The sequence below is a fragment of the Phoenix dactylifera genome, unplaced genomic scaffold, assembly GCF_009389715.1.
Source record: "Phoenix dactylifera cultivar Barhee BC4 unplaced genomic scaffold, palm_55x_up_171113_PBpolish2nd_filt_p 000652F, whole genome shotgun sequence".
Classification (NCBI taxonomy): Eukaryota; Viridiplantae; Streptophyta; class Magnoliopsida; order Arecales; family Arecaceae; genus Phoenix; species Phoenix dactylifera.
The window spans coordinates 86,511-108,557 of NW_024068042.1; the positions used below are offsets into that span (position 1 = coordinate 86,511).

Below are 22,047 nucleotides of genomic sequence, written 5' to 3' on the forward strand. Positions count from 1 at the left end.
TTCCGTCATTGGTACGGTACAGCTTTTGAAAACGGTTTGCGCTGGTAGGAAAGAAGAAGAGGAAGAAGAGAAAAGAAGAGGAAGAAAGAGGAAGAAAGAAGAGAAAGAAGAAGAGAAAGAAGGAGAGGAAGAAGAAGAGAAAGAGGAGAAGAAGAAGAAGAGTATTGGTTCGCAGTTCACACATAGCCTCGGGCCGACCCCCTCCCAAACACCCCGACGATGGCGACGAGGATCGCGCCCCTCCTAGTCAGTTCCTTCTTCCTTGCTCGCGGGAGAACGGGGGAAAGAGAGGAGAAGAGAGGAGGAGAGCGGGGAAGAAATGAGAGGAGAGAAGGTTTGGGAAGGAGGAAGAGAAGGAAAAGAAAAAGAAAAAAAAGGTCCGTGCACGGTACCCCAAGCTCGCGGGCGGTTGCCCGCGCTGGGAACCGCGCTCGCATAGTGCAGCGCGTGCGTTTCCCCGAGCAGGGCATCGCGTGCCCGCAGGCTGAACCGCGCGCAGGGCATCGCGCCCACGCGGGGCAGCCCATGTGGGCCATTTAATGCCACTCGTTGCATTTAACGCGGATGCGCGCGCGTCCCCGCACGCGTCGTGTTAGTTTTTTTTCCCAACCGGTACCGGTCTCTATCAGTACGTCATTACAGTCGTTATGACGGACCTTGGTTTAAATAAATATGATATGTGCTTCCTGAGTTAACTTGCCAACAATGATGAAAAGATACTAATCAAATCTTAGATTCTGAAGTCCTTGACTACATTAACTACAATAAACATTTACAGAATCAACGCAATGCGATTATTACTCTTTGAGTCTTAATTATGTTGTCAAATTGCTTACTTTTTGCTGTACAGTTACATATTCATAGCAAAGTTGTGCACAACCCTGCTTTGGAATACTAGTTGCAGAGTTCTGATTCACATGTCAGTAGGAATGATATGATGGGTTTATAGAGACATGAATGCATTTTGTGGAATCATGTCTAGTAGCTGGTTTCCTAGAAATCTCCCGCAGCAAGTGTTTCAAAACTATATTTCTCGATGTGATGCAAGATATTTCTAACTGTTGGGCTGATGTAGAGGTCAATTTTGCATAATATTATTCCTTTTCATTTGTTTTTTCATTAGAAATTTTGTTGAAATTCTTCTAATCGTTCTGTTCATGTGCTTGTTCCATTTTATCTTCAACATTTTTCCTTATCAATTTCTAGGTTATCTCAGGAACTTCTTGTAAAGTGCCACATCTTTGCTTAACCATTCTATAGGCTATATCTGATAGTGATGACTACTTATTGTATGAGAAATTTGATCTCATTTACTAACTGAAATTGACTTAATGGATAGATTAAATGTCAAGATAAAAAGACATTCTCAGATTGGAATGCATGCGGAAGAAAAGCAGTTGGTGTAATGTAATATCTTTCAGCAATGATTTTTTATGCTAGGTAATTCCTGAACTCATAAGCACTATTGATACTTAAGCATTTTGTTTGTGGATGTAGCGTTTGAGGGTTTCACTTATATATATTTAGTTTAAGATAAAGCAGTTTTTCCTCGTTTTATTCTTGATTTGCCTTTGTGTTTTATATTTTCATTGATTGGGCTGAGATTTAGTGAAGTCTCTAGCATGAGCTTTTAAGTTAGGCTATCCTTTTGTAAACTACAAGTGGTGGTTTTATAGCATGGGTACGGAGTGTAGCATGCCGGCCTAGTACCATAGTGGAGTAGTTCAGAGGCTTGATATGACACTAGACTGACACATGGTACAGTTGTTGTGCCGACTCCAGCAGTGTACCATATGTTTGTGCATGGGTATACTGTACCAACTGACATGTACAGATTCATTTTATCATTTTCAACAAGGAGCTTTATATAATTATTGATGAACTATGTTCAACAAGGAGCTTTATGTTGTGTGTATTTCGCCCCAGGCTTTGTTTTCGCCTGCTGTACTTGTAGTGTTGTCTCAGAAGCAGTAATATTGCATCTTGATTCTCTTTAATTGTGGTCTTCATGTTGACATGGTATTTTCTCCTCTTTTCCTTTTAATGATCGTTCAAGCTGCCTAAACTGCAATTATGTTTATTTTCTTTATAGGCTTCACATCTAGGTTTCCAGGAAGTTTATTTAGAAAGAATGGTTAGTGGAGTAAAAGATATTGGGCCATTGAGCTTATTTAATTTTGCACATTTAAGGCTGACACTTGCTTTAAGATCTTGTTCTAAATAAAATTTCTGGTGAAGAGTACAGACAAGTGGTTTGATACAGATGCCAGAAACGGTGGCAGATATTGCTTCTTTGCTAACAACTGGTAATTATAACTTATTGTTTAACATAGCTTGTATATGGATGGCATCCGTACTGAATTTCTTATATCATAGTGCAGAAGATGGACAACTACCTCTTGAAGGTACAAGGAAGTCAAATCTGAATCACATGCCCTTAATCTTGGTTCTCATAGATGCAGCATATCTTTTGGATTGATATAGGATACGAAAATTATGTAAATAATGGATGGGGGACGAAGAGATGAAAGAGCAAGGAGACGGGAATATAATAGGATAGGGAAAAGAGGAGCACTAACACAGTCAAGAAGAAAGGTAAAGAAAATTTTACATACAAATTTCGGACATGCATTTACTAACTTGTTATGTGTATGAATGGTGGAGATTCAGTAAATATTCTACAAAAATCTAGCTACATATGCTTCATTTGTCAGGAATAATCTGGTCAAATTACTTGTACAACTAGGGTAAATTGGTGAAAGAACAAGCAGGTGGATGTGTTGAATGCACATACCCCGATTATAAATCTTAGGATCTATACTAGAAATTAAAATGATTATCTTAAAACTAAAATTTTATTAAGAATGCAAAATTGTTCTTTTGGAGTTATGAATGTGAGGACACATCCATGTATGTGCATACACATGCATGTGCATGTTTTACTTGTGCATATCTGCAGCTATATGTTTACAGGCATAGGTATGTATTTGCTATATGTTTACAGGCATATGCATGTATTTATTTGATCTTTATCTAAGATTTTTATTCAAATGCGGTCTATTTAGCAGTTGAATGTTAATTTTGAAAAGAACATCAGACTATCATGATTATTAGCCATGGCCGGAGGTTTGGTATTGTATGTACAAAAGATGTCATTACATGTGTGGGGACTGAAAGATAGGCTCAATTGCACAAACAAAAAAAAAATGGTTTGGGGTGGTTTTTTGGGGGGGGGGGTGATAGTTTAAGAGAGCAAGTGCAACAGCCTTATGCTTGAAACAAACTGGAAAATAACTGAAGATTTAACATTAGATGGTTAAACAGTTTTTTGATATAAAGTTTTCTTTGAGAGTGTCACAACAGTTCATGAAGCATTGAAGTTTGCAGTTTGGCAGTTAATAATTCATGGTCTGCCGTACCGGTCCGTACCGGCCAGTACGGGCCGGTACGTACCGGTCCGGCCTGGGACCGGTACCGGATCAGCGTAAAATTCGGTACCGGTAATTTATTGTTGAAGGACCGGTACGCCACCGGTACGCCACCGGTACGGACCGGTACGCCACCGGTTCGGACCGGTACGGGACCGGTTCGGACCGGTACGGGACCGGTACGCCACCGGTACGGACCGGTACGCCACCGGTACGGAACCGGTTTCGTACCGGTCCGGGCCGCCACCGATACGCCGACCGGTACCGGCACGGCGGACCTTGGTTAATATAATAATTATATTTACGTTCTAATGGCTATCTATAGTCTACATGTAGAATAATATATCATAAATAATATTTGACTTGTGAAAATATATTCTTCTTGATTTGGAATGCCGAACCATAAGAAAAATGGAAAATGAAGAGGGGAAAAGCTTTTTCTACCAAACAGCCAAGATTGCTTTATTGATAGAAGTACAAATCAGGCTAGATTGGGTCTGCAAGGTCATGGCTAACTTGTTAGCCTACCGTGACACACTTAGATCAAATCTGGCATACCTAGTCTGATACTTACCCAATTAATCTATTGATGAATGACAACCCACTAATTTAACATCTATTCAATCTATCGCTATACATGATATTCCATATATGCAACTTTTTGTATATAGTAGTTAGTGTCCGCACACAATTAAGCATGTTGGTGTAGAATCACATTCAAGTTTGGGTCATAACTATATCCACCTGACCTACTCATTAAATGGGTCAATTCACATCAAGCAGGTCAAGTCTATAAACTTGAAAATTGCTGATTTGCTGAATTGGTTAGCTGGGCCAATTTGTTTATGACCCAAACCTGCTATTTCCATATCAAAACGTGCTAGTGTGATCCCATGTTGGCAAATTGGTTGAAGGATTGCAACCCTTATAAACATTTATAAAACTAAATTCTACTATTTACTTGCAGAACTTCAAATAACTAACAACATCATGTTAGTTAACCGACATTATCTTCCTAAGCGCCTTCAAATATCTATTTGCATTTGGGGATTGATTTTGTTATACCATATGAATCGACTGTTTAACTTTCTAAATTACTTTGGTCATGCAGGTCCACTTATATTTTTTCTCTGTTCTCTTATTCTAAGTAAAGTGCATCTTGATCTTTACAGTGAGGCTTTGTCAGAACATACATTTCTGCCTAGTTGCCACAATTAAGCTCGAAGAAAGTCGAATCTCAATTGTATTAGCACCTAAAATCTTCTAGAATGAGTAATCTCAACTTAAGCACAACTTTTTTCTGCTTTCTAAAGAGTGGCTTTCTAGAAACTTATATTTTTGCTAATAAAAGTAAATAATAGACATATTGTATAATGGATTCTTATGTTCTGCATATCATTGTGGAATACGTGCATATGAGTATGTCTATTGATTTTTTCCCTGGTTTTGTAGTCTGTGGAGGTCATTTTGTTAGTACCAACTGCATCAAGCACTATGCACTTCGTAATGCATAAAGTGACAGCTGACACTATTAAAAATCTTTTCTCAACATGAGTTTTACTTATTTGAGTTCGGTCATGTTTGCTAGGTTGTTGATAACATAATTCAATCATGCATAATATTTACATTGTCTATTACCAATTTAAAACTTTCAGAAAAAATATATAATATACTTCATATATACTCCAAACTTCATTATTCGAGTGAAAATATACTTACGCTATACTTGCAGCATAGATTTATGCCTTGGTGTTAGATAATATTAAGGCGTTTCTCCCTTTGATTTTTTTTATTCTTGTATCTGTTAGAAGTATGCCCTAGAAGCCAACGTGGCTGACGCATATTTGTAATCTGGGGCACAAATTTGTAATTTGACTCTTATCAAGTTATCAATAAATAAGATTGGGCAATTTATTTTTCATTCATGTTTGTATGTGTCCATGAATCGTCCAAGAAATTAATAGATGATGACACATATTCTCAAGGAGTTGAGAATTTGAGGCATGTGTCATTAGAGATTAATTTCTAAATGCTCCCGATCGATGGATCTATCACGAGGGACGGTGATTGATCCGCTGAGATTAGTGCACAGATCACTTAGTCAGATGGATGAGTCTTGAGTCTACAGTGTAGGGATACTGGAGTGATTATGCGAGTACTTGTTAGAGAACAAGGTACTGAGCGTGACCAAAGATAGTAGTCACATAGATGTCTATCCACTCGTCAGTGACTACTTATGCTGTAGTTGTATGACTAGTCCTTTGATCTGCGATGCCTCAGCTATTCACTGTGAGGTTGCTGTAGTTTGACGAGCATGTGAACTTGGACCCTAGCCATTCGGATCCTTGTAGTGCGGATTGGCTACAGTAGGTTCATTTTGAAATAGGGTTGCATCTAGATGGGATCTATTGATCTTGATAGATTAGGAGTGATCCTATGTGATTTATGAGACTGAGTTCGATAAATTTCTGGCCAGCTATTTTGGAAAAAGAGTTTTCTATATCTCGATCTGGAAGTCGAATAAATTTAACATATGATGGACGATGGGGTTTGACGAGATATCCATAACCTCCGTCACGTCGGGATCTATGATAGAGGGATTGTATTATACGCTAACTACACCTAGAGGTTTAGACATTCTATTCTGCTGGGTTGCCACCACATATTGCTAGGTGTTGCTAGTGGATTGTGAGACTCGAAGGCATTCACTTTGTGATCAGTGAACCCTAAGAGTAGAACTGAAATTGTTTCAGTCCACTGAAGGAGTTTCAGTGATATTGAGATGGAGATCTCAATATGTCTCACTACCAGTCAGAATAGAACCTACGGGATCACACACATAGAGGATTTAATTAGTCAGACTATCATAATTTTGTTTTGGAATCACAATAGAAATCAATCATCAATATGATTGGTGATTGAATTAACCCACTAAGTGTTAGTGAGTTAATGGAAGAATAATTAAGTGGAATTGATTGCAATTGGATTGCAATTGGGCTGATTTAATTGTTCAAATCAAATTGGGTTTGACCCAAATTGATTTGGGTATGATTGGGTCAATTGGATTAAATTAACCAGGGTTTATGCGGATTTTAAAGTCTACATGTCGTCGTAGGATGAATATGACTTAAGTTGTGTTCACACTATGCGGACTTTAAAGTCCACATGGCGTCATTGGATGCATGCTCCCAAATCAATTAGTTCTCCTAATGAGATTAGAAGTCCTAATGGGATTAGGAATTAATCAATTGATTAAGTGGACACATGTCATGCATTTATGAGCACAAGGATTGGACACTTGGCATTAATCCAAGGGTGGGTTATAGTCCCATACTCCTAATAAGATTAGGAGAAGCCCTAAACCCAGTCTATAAAAGGGTAGCAAGGGACACGTTATGAATTAATTCTCTCTTCTTCCTCTCCACGCCTCCTTTTCCTTTCTTCCTCCTTCCCACAGCAGTAAGAGGAGCCTTCATCCTCTTCCTCCATGGCAGCAAAGGAGTTTCCTTCTTCCTCTTCCAAGGCATTGGAAGTTTGAGAAGAAAAGAAAGAAAGAAAGACCACACGGCAGCAAGGAAGAAGGAGTTCTTCCTCACGCCACATAGCCCTTCTTCTTCCTCCTTCACGGCAGCAAGGGGTCTTCATCCTCCTCTACTTCCATGGTAGCAAGGCAAGGAAGATCCACGTGCAAGGTTCCTCCTTCCTCTTCCTCCATCGCAAGCAAGGTTGAAGAAGAAAGGGTTCTTCTTCAAGGAGGTAAGTTGCAGATTCTTATTCCAACTTATGATAGTCATTAGAGGTCTTTGCAAGGAGCTAGCACTCCGGTAAGACCTATTCTCAGATGATTAGATCCTCGTGTGGATACCTGTAGAGGCCGGACAATTGTGCGGCTCAAACAGAAACCTAGAATAGATCATCAGGCTGCGGTGTTCTACACCTGCAGAATTTTTGAAGATGAGATCTTCAAATCTAAAACTTCTGATTTTTGTTTCAGTTTTATAAATCTTAATCAACCCTCCTCAGATCCTATTCTTCCCTCCCTAATGAGTTCAAAAATCTTCTGGATTTAGATCCAGAAATTTTTTTGAATTCTACGATTCGAGGCGCGTTCATACGATGAACAATGTCCTGTTCGAATTCCGCTGCGAACGTCGCATCGAATGGGGCGTAACTCATCAGTATCTTCTTAGGATACTATGACCTTTTATGGTTGCTTATTTCAAGACAAATAGATGTGGACCTGGAAGACTCTTTTGGAGTGACTCCTCTGCATGTGGCTGCTAGTTGTGGACAAGAATCTATTACAAATATTTTGTTGAATCACAAAGCGGATGTAATGTTCTATGTTTCAATATCATCAACATGTCTTTTATGTTCGTTTCCATGGTCAAAATTCTTTTGCTTATTATGTGGACTATATCACTATCTCTAGTTTGAATCATCTAAATTTATGTGTTTATATGCCGCATATTTCTCATATGACTCAGGGAGACATCAGTGTCTGTAGATGTATCGGGGGATACATTCTTTTTTTTTAAACTGAGGATCTCAAGACTTCAATACTCTGAACTAGTATTACCTGGATATGTAGCAGTGGGAGCTACAAAATTACAAGTGCCCAACATAATAGCTTGTGAAATCCAATGGAAGGCTTTCAAGAAACACTACTTTATAAAACTTTAGATAACACAAGTTGTTTGTGGTTCTATATTCTAATTTATGATGATGTATCAAATGTAGCTGTCAATTTCTGTTTAAATAAATATGATATATGCTTCCTGAGTTAACTTGCCAACAATTACAAAAAGATACTAATCAAATCTTAGATTCTGAGGTCCTTGACTACATTAACTACAATAAACATTTACAGAATCAACACAATGCGATTTTACTATTAGAGTCTTAATAATGTTGTCAAATTGCTTTTTTTTTTTTTGCTGTACATTTACATATTCATAGCAAAGTTGTGCAGAACCCTGCTTTAGAATACTAGTTGCAGAGTTCTGATTCACATGTCAGTAGGAATGATATGATGGGTTTATAGAGACATGAATGCATTTTGTGGAATCATGTCTAGTAGCTGGTTTCCTAGAAATCTTCCGCAACAAGGGTTTCAAAACTATATTTCTCGATGTGATGCAAGATATTTCTAACTGTTGGGCTTAAGTAGAGGTCAATTTTGCATTATATTATTCGTTTTTATTTGTTTTTTCATTGGAAATTTTGTTGAAATTCTTCTAATCGTTCTGTTCATGTGCTTGTTCCATTTTATCTTCAACATTTTTCCTTATCAATTTCTAGGTTATCTCAGGAACTTCTTGTAAAGTGCCACATCTTTGCTTAACCATTCTATAGGCTATATCTGATAGTGGTGACTAGTTATTGTATGATAAATTTGATCTCATTTACTAACTCAAATTGACTTAATGGATAGATTAAATGTCAAGATAAAAAGACATTCTCAGATTGGAATGCATGCGGAAGAAAAGCAGTTGGTGTAATGGAATATCCTTCAGCAATTATTTTTTACGCTATGGTAATTCCTGAACTCATAAGCACTTTTGATACTTAAACATTTTTTTTGTGGATGTAGCGTTTGAGTGTTTCACTTATATATATTTAGTTTAAGATAAAAACAGCCCCTTAGCAGTTTTTCCTCGTTTTATTCTTGATTTGCCTCTGCGTTTTATCTTTTCATTGATTGGGCTGAGATTTAGTGAAGTCTCTAGCATGAGCTTTTAAGTTAGGCTATCCTTTTGTAAACTACAAGTGGTGGTTTTATAGCATGGGTACGGAGTGTAGCATGCCGACCTAGTACCATAGTGGAATAGTTCAGAGGCTTGATACGACACTATACTGACACATGGTACAGTCGACTCCAGCAGTGTACCATATGTTTGTGCATGGGTATACTGTACCAACTGACATGTACAGATTCATTTTATCATTTTCAACAAGGAGCTTTATATAATTATTGATGAACTCTGTTCAACAAGGAGCTTTATGTTGTGTGTATTTCGCCCCAGGCTTTGTTTTCACCTGCTGTACTTGTAGTGTTGTCTCAGAAGCAGTAATATTGCATCTTGATTCTCTTTAATTGTGGTCTTCATGTTGACATGGTATTTTCTCCTCTTTTCCTTTTAATGGTCGTTCAAGCTGCCTAAACTGCAATTATGTTTATTTTCTTTATAGGCTTCAATCTAGGTTTCCAGGAAGTTTATTTAGAAAGAATGATTAAAGGAGTAAAAGATATTGGGCCTTTGAGCTTATTTAATTTTGCAGATTTAAGGCTGACACTTGCTTTAAGATCTTGTTCTAAATAAAATTTCTGGTGAAGAGTACAGACAAGTGGTTTGATACAGACGCCAGAAACGGTGGCAGATATTGCTTCTTTGTTAACAACTGGTAATTATAACTTATTGTTTAACATAGCTTGTATAGGGATGGCATCCATACTGAATTTCTTATATAATAGTGCAGAAGATGGACAACTACCTCTTGAAGGTACAAGGAAGTCAAATCTGAATCACATGCCCTTAATCTTGGTTCTCATAGATGCAGCATATCTTTTGGATTGATATAGGATACGAAAATTATGTAAATAATGGATGGGGGACGAAGAGATGAAAGAGCAAGGAGACAGGAATATAAAAGGATAGGGAAAAGAGGAGCACTAGCACAGTCAAGAAGAAAGGTAAAGAATTTTACATACAAATTTCAGACATGCATTTACTAACTTGTTATGTGTATGAATGGTGGCGATTCAGTAAATATTCTACAAAAATCTAGCTACATATGCTTCATTTGTCAGGAATAATCTGGTCAAATTACTTGTACAACTAGGGTAAATTGGTGAAAGAACAAGCAGGTGGATGTGTTGAATGCACATACCCCGATTATAAATCTTAGGATCTATACTAGAAATTAAAATGATTATCTTAAAACTAAAATTTTATTAAGAATGCAAAATTGTTCTTTTGGAGTTGTGAATGTGAGGACACATCCATGTATGTGCATACACATGCATGTGCATGTTTTACTTGTGCATATCTGCAGCTATATGTTTATAGGCATAGGTATGTATTTGCTATATGTTTACAGGCATATGCATGTATTTATTTGATCTTTATCTAAGACTTTTATTCAAATGCGGTCTATTTAGCAGTTGAATGTTAATTTTGAAAAGAACATCAGACTATCATGAGAATTAGCCATGGCCTAAGGTTTGGTATTGTATGTACAAAAGATGTCATTACTTGTGCAGGGACTGAAAGATAGGCTCAATTGCGAAAAAAAAAAAAAAAAAAAGGTTGGGGTGGTGTGTGTGTGTGTGTGGGGGGGGGGGGGGGGGGGTGATAGTTTTAGCAGTTTTTTGATATAAAGTTTTCCTTGAGAATGTCACAACAGTTCATGAAGCATTGAAGTTTGCAGTTTGGCAGTTAATATAATATTATATTTACGTTCTAAGGGCTACCTATAGTCTACATGTAGAATAATATATCATAAATAATATTTGACTTGGGAAAATATATTCTTCTAGATTTGGAATGCCGAAACCTTAAGAAAAATGGAAAATGAAGAGGGGAAAAGCTTTTTCTACCAAACAGCCAAGATTGCTTTATTGATAGAAGTACAAATCAGGCCAGATGATAAATTTCTAGGTTATCTCAGGAACTTATTGTAAAGTGCGACATCTTTGCTTAACCATTCTATAGGCTATATCTGATAGTAGTGACTAGTTATTGTGTGATAAATTTGATCTCATTTACTAACTCAAATTGACTTAATGGATAGATTAAATGTCAAGATAAAAAGACATTCTCAGATTGGAATGCATGCGGAAGAAAAGCAGTTGGTGTAATGGAATATCTTTCAGCAATTATTTTTTACGCTATGGTAATTCCTGAACTCATAACCACTTTTGATACTTAAGCATTTTGTTTTTGGATGCAGCGTTTGAGTGTTTCATTTATATATATTTAGTTTAAGATAAAGACAGCCCCTTAGCAGTTTTTCCTCGTTTTATTCTTGATTTGCCTTTGTGTTTTATCTTTTCATTGATTGGGCTGAGATTTAGTGAAGTCTCTAGCATGAGCTTTTAAGTTAGGCTATCCTTTTGTAAACTACAAGTGGTGGTTTTATAGCATGGGTACAGAGTGTAGCATGCTGACCTAGTACCATAGTGGAATAGTTCAGAGGCTTGATACGACACTATACTGACACATGGTACAGTTGTTGTACTAACTTCAGCGATGTACTATATGTTTGTGCATGGGTATACTGTGCCAACTGACTTGTACAGATAAACTACTGGAATGGTCCATGGTACCAGGAATGCTAACTTTGGTTTGAAGATTATTGTTGGTTTTACTAGATTACATTAAAGATTCTAAGTTCTTTTCTGTTTTATGTTAGTGATCCATGACAATACTGAAATTGACGCACAATAAAAATGGTAGAAGCCAACAAGATGGTGGAAGAAATGAGAATTTTGAGATAGATGCATAATAAAACTAGGAAGGAGAAGTTGAGAAACAAGAGTACTGTAGGAGAATTAGGATATCTTCGTGTTGTAAAGAATCTGTGTTTAGAGAAAGTATTTGTCAGCATATAGTGTTTTTTACCCCTCAGTTCCTGTTTTTGTTGTAATAAAATTTTAAACCTTTTGTTGGTACAAGACTACAAGTATCATAAGTTCACTTTCTTTTAGGTTACTTCTGTAGTATGTCTGTGGGAAAGAGTAGCACATATCCACTGACACCATGTTTTTGTGGCAAAAGCATAAATCAAATAAGCTAATTTGAAGAGGCTCTAAGGTCTCATATCTTTGCAAGTTGATAATCCATGACTTAAATTGTTCATGTCACTTGATTTGAAATTCCGCTCCTATAGTCATCTAACAGCCAAACCATGGATCAGTGACTTGCCACTCCACTCAAATGGCTGGTTATCAGGAGTTTTTCTTGTTCAGCACAGGCTTCAGAATTTTGGGGGCCAACGCCTTGACTATACCACGTTGGTATTGTTTGAAAAAAATCTCATATGTGACATGATGCCTTAACAAAGGGATAAATTGCATTCTTGCCTTGAAAGATCAACATAATTCCATGAAACAAAGTCAGCTTTCAATATTTAAGTAATTTGTTTCCCTCTCAGTTTGCTGCATTCCCATTCGAAAACAATGTATTACTGTGTACAATCAATGGGGTTGGTCTCTGGTCATTAATTTTACAATTTTCCTCTGTTACAAATGTGGTAATGAAAATGGATAAATAAATGTGTTCTGATTGTTGGGAGGTGTTCTCCATGTGTTAGTCTTAGCTATTACATTTTGAGAGAGAATGAGAAAGAATGTATATCTTGAAAGAATTACAATTGAAGTATTGCCTGATGATATATGCATAGACAAAATGTAAAGTTTGGCTTGAAACATATCTGAAACCAGTTGAGTTTCAATGATTTCAGCTAATTTCATCCCTAACCAATTAATATCATTCTAGCTCTGGCCAGTTTCAGTTTTCTTAGCTCAAATTGCACAAGTACAAGGCTGAAGACCTTATCTTATCATTTTCATTTATTCATTTTTTAGCTTGATCTCCTTAGGAAGCATTGTTGCAATATTAAACTCGAATCTGCATGATTTTAGCACATCAGAAGTAAATAGCTGTTGTCTTGCCAGAATTTCAAGGAAATGGAACATATATTTTTGTTTTTTTTCTATTTAAGCTTTTAACTTGCCCAAACAAAACAACATCATGCCGTCTTACTTTCCTTTCATTAAAACATTACAAAGTAATTGAAATGCACCATTAAGAATTATTTGGAAATGTTAAAAATTAGTTATTTCAACAATTTTTTTGCATATATTTGCTATAACCACTCGATCACAAGTTACAATTTACATTTGGTATCTTTATGGTTTGCTAGCTTGTATTTTCCATTTTTATTTTTCAGTTTCTGGTTCTTTTTAGCAATATTTTAGACTTGAGATTCAGGTCTGACAACCATACATGGCAACACAAAAAATGAAACTAAAAACTTGTGTGCAAGTATAAGTTGGTTGTTTTCTATCAATTTTTAACATTTCCTAATCCTTTTTGTAAATTTTAAATTTGAGTTGAAACTAAAACAATAATTTTCAAAAATTGAACCCATTCGACAGAATTGTAGCAAGATCATAAACTGAGCTTTTAGACTTTGCATGCAATGAATTGTTTTTCCTTTCTTTTATGGTAAGGAGTTCGTAAATAATTGGCATCTTTCATATATGAAATTAATTCAAGACATCACATGCCTTTGTGTCTTAATAACTCCATTTTTTATATGAGTTTGTAGTAATTGGCCATGTTGTGATCTTGCTAATTGTGCTTACTGTAAAGAAACTGTAGAAAAAGCTTTTGGAGAGAATTCTTAGAATTTAAGTATTAGTTTCAGTCCTAGACGTTCCAATTTAATCATCCATTTTGAATGCAAAATGTCCTTCCTAAGGCTAATAGAAGAGTACTGTAGGATATAAGGCTAGTTATGTACGTTTAAACCCCTTGTCAATAATGGTAGCATGACATGCCTTACTTGAAATCATTCACTTGCCTGGTCTAATTGTTTGGCTCGTTGGATGTCAAATGGCAGCACTTTTGGCATGTTTAAATATTGATCAACACCTTAAATCTTTATTGCACATGTTTGAAGGAAAATGATCATACATAGGCTCAACATAGTTTAACGTTATCAAATATATAGTTGCAAGGTCCATATTTTTCCTACTTATTATCTTTTTCTTTTTTTTAATATCTAATTTGATATATCTAGGCTATCCAAATTGCATTCAAAAGCATGAGTAGATATTATGCTCGCCAAACTAATGTAAACAACACTATACATGTAATTGAATAGGATATTATATCTTAGACTTTTGTATACAATCGAGATAGAATGACTAATTAACATAGACGATTTGAAGTATATTGACATTTCCATAATCTTAATGATCCAACCGTTTCTCAATTATTTATTGATATAAATCATTACATACCTTTCAAATTTTCATGTTAATGACAACCAAGGCGGTAGATCCATTACTGAAGACAAGGTTAATTTGGAATTGCATAATATGTGAGCAATGTTGACCCATGCATGTATGAACATACCATTCGTTTAGTCTCTCAGGAAATATTAGTACTGTTGCTCATCTATGTTGGTATTCGTTGACTCAACTAGTGCAAACTTACTAGATTGCTATATTTCATACGCTGAATTGCCATAATTCCCATGAATGTATGAGTTACATTGCTTGTCGGTCCTATGAGGCATGCATTTGGTTGTGCACTACAAAAGTGAGTGGAGCAAGAAGACAAGTTTTTTGTGTCAAAATCTTATTGATTATTATGAAAATGGGAAAGAAATACCTCTATCATGAGAACGATGACACCCAAACTCCACTATATTGGTCCCCGTACAGATCAACAAGAGGCCTTCTTTGTAACCTATTCCTGAGGATGTGCTATGGATACATGATGCCTTTCATTGCTGCTCCATTGGAAATTTCATTATTTATGATCCTCTTTTGGTATGGCTAAGCAAGCAGCCTTAACCATGCCATTAACAAATGCTGACATCTGTCTTCAGCCTTCTTGCTATCATCAGGTAATAAATAGAGATTTGGAGAGGAGGGGGCTCCTGGGTTCAAGGTGCCAACTGACCATTTTGATAAATGCGTCTTGGTATTCATAAGACTTGGAGAAGGTCATATTACAGACGACTACATGAAGTCCCTTGCGAAAACCCTTGAAATATGTGGTGTTAAGGTCCGCCGTATCGGTATCGGTCGCCGGCCGGACCGGTATGGTACCGGTTCGGTCCGTACCGTTCGGTACCGGTACCGTACCGACACGGTACGGCGAGCCAGGAATTTGGGTTCTATTTTTTTTTTTAAATGTTGTCGCTGTTGGATCTTAAATTAAGTAAACTTTGATGTTTTTTTATTGCTTTTTTCATGAGTTTTGATATTTCTATGTTTAAATTTAGGGTTGAAATTTGAAACATAGATAATGCATGTTATTACTTTCTCCCGTTCCAAATGATAAAATGATACACATAAAATATCTTCAAAATAAGATACAATCATTTACATACATTTAAAGCACTCACGGATATCTAAATTCGGGACGAGTGCCGATGGCTCTCGTAGATATACGGATCATAAGTATAGTCAGGAGGAGGCAAATCAACCCAATCAGAAGGAACGCGCGCCAGGTTATAAGAACTATCGGATCTCTCGCTCACGCTCTGGCTCTGAGAGGTGTCCTCTGATTATGTAGGGGCCCATCCAAATATGGCGGAAGCAAAATCCGATGCACTATATCAGCTGGTACGACAGACCACTGTTAAGTATATTAAGGCTCTGTTTGGGATTGCTGTTGATAGTAGAGTGTTAGCTAGTTGAGCTTTTAACAAAAAACTCTTTGCTATTTGGTAATTATGCCATAGAACTTATACGACTATTTGGTAACCAAATTAAGAAAGTGCTTTTAGCATGACTAATTGACAATAAAGAATATTGCATAGTATTATATAATACTACATAATATATTATTATATATTAAAATGTTATTGCATAAGTATAATAATATAACATGATATGATACAACATAAAATAATCCAATAATATATTATTAAATAATAAAATATTGTTACATATAAAAATATTATTCTATAGTATAATATAATATAATATAATACAATATTATTATAATATAATCTGATACAGGTATTTTTGATGGTGTGCGTGCAGAGGGCTAAGCATGAATTTCAAAAAATTTTATGCGGAAAGAACGGGTTAAACATTTTAAACCAAAACATGCTTGATATTTTAGATATTTTGACTCTAGTACCAGTCGAAGACAGTCTTCAACTGCACATCACATGTGGCGCGGGCTCACAGATATCACAAAGCCCACAGATCCCGAGGATTGTGTGATTCAAATAAACATGCATAAATCACAACTTCTTGTGATTTGAAGATTGAGATCATATCTCAACCGTAAAAGAGATCAGATCTCTTACCTTTAGAAGGGGGTTCCTTCAAGGATGCTTCGCAGCCGCACAAGCGTCCGGCATCGATGACTCGTCCACGCGAACCTTCGGAATGATCAGCTTTCCAGGGAGTGCTAGCTCGCTGGGAGGCAGAAGGTTGGCTGACAGGGAGAAGAAGGAAGAAGATGGACCTTCATAGCTCAAGAACTCCTTGGGCTTTCACCTTTAGAGCTTTTCTCTCCTCTCACTCTCTTTCTCTAGTCCTCTTTTTTGATGTTGAGAAGAAGGTAGAGAGGTGGCCTATTTACAGGCCAAGAAGAGGGTGAGGTGTCCCTATGAGGTGTCCGATGAGGTGTCCTGCCAGGACACATGTCATATATGCAAGAAAAAGAGGTGTCCTGCTCCGCCACATGTCACGCATGCAAAAGAGTGATGTGGCCTGGAGGGCGATGTCATGGATGACCTCATGAGGCAGATGAGGTCATGGATGACATCAGGAGTGTGAGGTGTTCAGGCCCGCGACATGTCAAACATGCAAGCAAGAATATGCTTAAAAGCGGGCGGTCGGGATGTGGGTCCCACCTAGGTAGGACGTGGGTCCCACATACAATATGTGGGTCCCACAAAGGGAAGGAAGTCCTAGTCATAATAGGATTATAATTGATTTCAATCCAATTTGACTCAAGCCAAATCTGATTTGGTTGGGGGCAAATTAGACATTTTCACCAAACCAATTTTGGTGTCAATTACGGTTTTACCAATTTCAAATCATATTTGAATTTGGTCAAGCCCAATCTTTATACTCAATCAAATTGAGTCTAATCAGTGATCCAATCATCAATTAACTTCTCCAAGCAACAATTGCTTAGGGCAATCAGTCAATCACATTGACTATTTTACTTCTAGACGATTCTCAATCGTCAATCAGCCATTTGATCAATCCAGAAACTTCTAAGCGTGTGACCTCACAGGTTCGAACCTAAGCCGGTAGTACAAGAACACTTCCTGCACTAATCGAAGTAACCATCTAGCAATGGGACCCGACGACCGGATAGGCCGAATAGATGCAAAGCAACATTCTAGAACCTATGGACTATGGTTACCGCATAATTCATCCTCTTGACCAGAAAATGTCCAGGGTGGGTTCAGAGTCTGTCTACCCTGAAACGATCCATCCGGAAATATGTTTCAATTCAATAAGTCAAGTGATAGTGATTTGACTTTTTCTGGCCAGGGTACTACTTAATTGAAAACACAAGGCATTCATCCTTATTTCTAAGGGAGGTCAATCCCATCTTGATCTGCAACTGACTACCACAAGTACTTGACTGGACCCAGAAACCTTCCGTCGCTGGATTAGAAATCCAGGTAGTCCGGCACCAAAGTACAGTGAGTTGCTTGCAAGCCATCGGTTGCAATCTCAGGTCTAAAGGATACATATACCCATATCCACTCGGAACAACTCTTGACAAGAGAGAGTCCGTCAATTGGTCACGTTCAGTGAACGTACACTACTATTCACCTGTATACCATACTAGTATCTCTATACTCTTTGGTTTGGAAGACAACCAACAAATATGATATACAATGACCTACGTCCGATAATACTATCGTCCTATTAATAGCATATCATACGGTCATGAATATTTAAGGACTTGTGTGACAAAATCATATTTCATTACACAAAGCAGTCCTAAGGACTTCATCACATCGGAGTTTGTGAAGATGTTCTGGTGATGAATAAATACCATGTTATTTATAATTGATTCAAATACATTTACAATCAGCAATTGATTGGATTTAGGACACAATTCTCAACAACTCCTACTTGAACTAAAGCCAATCACTACAGTATCTCATATCCATCTTTGTAAAATGATCATTGAACTCCTTGATGGTGAGGGCTTTAGTAAAAGGGTCGGCCAGGTTGTCCTTTCCATCGATCTTTTAAAGATCAACATCACCTCGCTCGACAATCTCACGAACCAGGTGATATCTGCGCAGAATGCGCTTGGTGCGCTGGTGAGCTCTTGGTTCCTTGGCCTGAGCGATGGCACCAGTGCTATCCGAATAGACAAGGACTGGTCCACTAAGGGAGGGTGCAACTCCGAGCTTAGCAATGAACTTCCGCAGCCACACAGCTTTCTTTGCCGCATCCGATGCCGCAATGTACTCCGCCTCACACATAGAGTCCGCTGTAGTAGTCTGCTTGGAACTCTTCCAACAGACAGCCCCACCATACAGGGTAAAAACAAATCCAGACACACTCTTGCTAGCATCACGATCTGAGTGGAAACTGGAATCAGTATATCCCACAAGTTTCAAGTCAGAATCTCCGTAGACCAGCCACTTATCCTTAGTATTTCTCAAATACTTGAGGATAGATTTTACAACGGTCCAGTGGCTTTCTCCTGGGTCAGACTGGTACCTACTTACTACTCCTAGCGATTGTGCCACGTCCGGTCGTGTACATATCATGGTGTACATGATGGACCCCACAGCCGAAGCATAGGGAATCCGATGCATACGGTCTCTCTCTAGCGGAGTTGTCGGACAATCTCTTTAGAGAGAGAAATTCCAGAAGCTATCGGTAGATAATCCTTCTTGGAATTCGTCATGCTGAAACGTTTTAGCACGGTTTCAATGTACATGGATTGGGACAGACCGAGCAACCTCCTAGATCTATCTCTATAGATCTTCATCCCAAGGATATAGGATGCTTCTCCCAAATCCTTCATAGAGAATTGTGATGAAAGCCATATTTTACTCCCTGTAGTGCAGCGATATCATTCCCTATTAGGAGAATATCATCCACATGCAATACAAGAAATAAAACTACCGTACCATTAGCCCATTTGTATATGCAAGGTTCCTCTTCGTTCTTAACGAAGCCATAAGTTTTGATAACTCTGTCAAAACGAATGTTCCAACTCCGAGCTGCCTGCTTTAGTCCATATATGGACTTTTGCAGCCTACACACCTTAGACTCATCTACAGAAATAAAACCTTCAGGCTGTATCATATACACTTGTTCCTCTAAATCTCCATTTAGAAAAGCGGTTTTAACATCCATCTGCCAGATCTCAAAGTCCAGATGGGCCGCAATTGCAAGCATGATCCGAATGGATTTCAGCATTGCCACAGACGAAAACGTTTCGTCATAGTCAATACCATAACGCTGACAAAATTCCTGGGCAACCAGACGGGCTTTATAGGTTTCCACCTTTCTGTCTACGCCTCTTTTCCGTTTGAAAATCCACTTATACCCTATGGATTTAAATCCTTCGGGTGGGTCAACCAATGTCCATACATCATTGACCTTCATGGACTCCATTTCAGATTCCATGGCTTCAAGCATTTATCAGAGTCAGACCTTTGCATAGCATCCATATAGGTGACTGGATCCTCATCGTTCTGATCAAGACCAATGGGATCATCGTCCCGGACCAGAAAACTGTAGTATCTATCCGATCGATACGGTACTCTACCGGACCGCCTAAAGGGTGCAACCTCAATGGGTTCTGAGTTTGATCCAATCAAATCAGACTCTAATGGTTCAGTTCTAGTTATCTGATCCTCTATTTGTTGAACTTCATCAAGCTCAACCTTAGAGCTGTTCGTTCCTTTACCAAGGAATTTTTTTCTCCAAGAAGACAGCTCTATTGCTGACGAACAACCTTTGTTCATTAGCCTGGTAGAAATAATACCCTTTGGTTTCTTTTGGGTAGCCGACAAAAAGACATTCTTCCGACCTAGCTTCCAGTTTGTCTGCTCTCAAACGACGGACGTAGGCTGGAGACCCCCAAACTTTAAGGTGAGAGAGTACAGGCTTTTGACCGATCCATATCTCATATGGAGTTTTAGTCACAGATTTACTGGAAACTCTATTAAAAATATCACAAGCGGTCTCAAGTGCATAACCCCAAAATGATAAGGGCAAAACTGAAAACCCCATCATGGATCGGACCATGTCCAACAGAGTCTGGTTCCTCTTTTCAGATACACCATTATGCTGCGGTGTTCCGGGAGGGGTCCACTGAGAGAGAATCTTATTCTCCTCCAGATATGTCAAGAAATCACTGGAGAGGTATTCACCACCTCGATCAGATCGAAGTATCTTAATACACTGTCGAGTTTGTTTCTTTACTTCATTACGGTATAATTTGAACATTTCAAATGATTCATACTTGTGTTTCATAAGAAACACATACCCATACCGAGATAGGTCGTCGGTAAATGTAATGAAATAGCTGTATCCACCTCTTGCACTAGTGCTGATAGGTTCACATACATCCGAATGTACAAGACCTAATACAGCACCGGCTCGTATACCTTTTCTAGTAAAAGGCAACTTGGTCATTTTTCCAAGAAGACAATACTCACAGGTAGGTAATGATTCACAATCATTAATATTTAAAATATCCAGTGAGGCCAACCTGTTGATCCTGTTCTTGTTAATATGACCTAGCCTACAATGCCAAAGGTAGATATCAGAGACATCATCAGATCTAGGGCGTTTACTTGTAGTGTACATTACACTAACAGGTTGTGACAATACATAAATGCCATTGTTTAATCGTCCATTGATTACTGTAACACCATTGATAATGATATCACAATAATCCTTCTTTATACAAATTTTATAACCGTTTAAGGCCAAATGACCAACGAAAATGACATTCATTGAGAAACTAGGACAATAGTGACATTCACCATGGGCAATTATGTGAGAATTTAAAACAATTTGAATATTACCTAATGCTAGAACTGGAACAATTCTTTCATCTCCAACATTTAGGAATTTCTCATTGTTACCACTGATGTTGTGCGTGCAGAGGGCTAAGCATGAATTTCAGAAAATTTTATGCGGAAAGAACGGGTTAAACATTTTAACCCAAAACATGCTTGATATTTTAGATATTTTGACTCTGGTACCAGTCGAAGACAGTCTTCAACTGCACATCACATGTGGCGCGGGCTTAGTCCCAATACATAGGGTGACACCCGCGCGTGCCTATCAAAGCACTCATCACATGAGCCCCCGGGTGGAGAGCCACGCTTTGTCACACGATCACGCATGAGAGTTTCCGGAAATCGGATAGTCTCCACTAATCCTTTGCTTTGACACCAAATATCACAAAGCCCATAGATCCCGAGGATTGTGTGATTCAAATAAATATGCATAAATCACAACTTCTTGTGATTTGAAGATTGAGATCATATTTCAACCGTAAAAGAGATCAGATCTCTTATCTTTAGAAGGGGGTTCCTTCAAGGATGCTTCACAGCCGCACAAGCGTCCGGCCTCGATGACTCGTCCACGCGAAGCTCCGGAATGATCAGCTTTCCGGGGAGTGCTAGCTCGCAGGGAGGCAGAATGTTGGCTTGAAAGGAAAAAGAAGGAAGAAGATGGACCTTCATAGCTCAAGAACTCCTTGGGCTTTCACCTTTAGAGCTTTTCTCTCCTCTCACTCTCTTTCTCTAGTCCTCTTTTTTGATGTTGAGAAGAAGGAAGAGGGGTGGCCTATTTATAGGCCAAGAAGAGGGTGAGGTGTCCCTATGAGGTGTCCTGCCAAGACACATGTCA

The 22,047-nt window shown here is 38.0% G+C and overlaps 1 long non-coding RNA gene across 5 annotated transcripts; it reads left to right on the forward strand.

The window, feature by feature from the left end:
• The first annotated feature begins 1,453 nt into the window (after window positions 1-1,453).
• On the forward strand, window positions 1,454-15,968 carry LOC113461505. Of its 5 annotated transcripts, none has more exons than XR_005508839.1 (6): window positions 1,454-2,306; window positions 2,382-2,595; window positions 8,863-9,833; window positions 9,904-9,932; window positions 10,012-10,122; window positions 11,223-15,968. It is a non-coding gene; the product is annotated as an uncharacterized LOC113461505 (long non-coding RNA). The 5 variants fall into 5 exon arrangements; XR_005508838.1 differs by having other exon boundaries at window positions 9,909-9,932; XR_005508840.1 differs by having other exon boundaries at window positions 8,863-8,964; window positions 9,773-9,833; window positions 9,909-10,122.
• The last annotated feature ends 6,079 nt before the right edge of the window (window positions 15,969-22,047 follow it).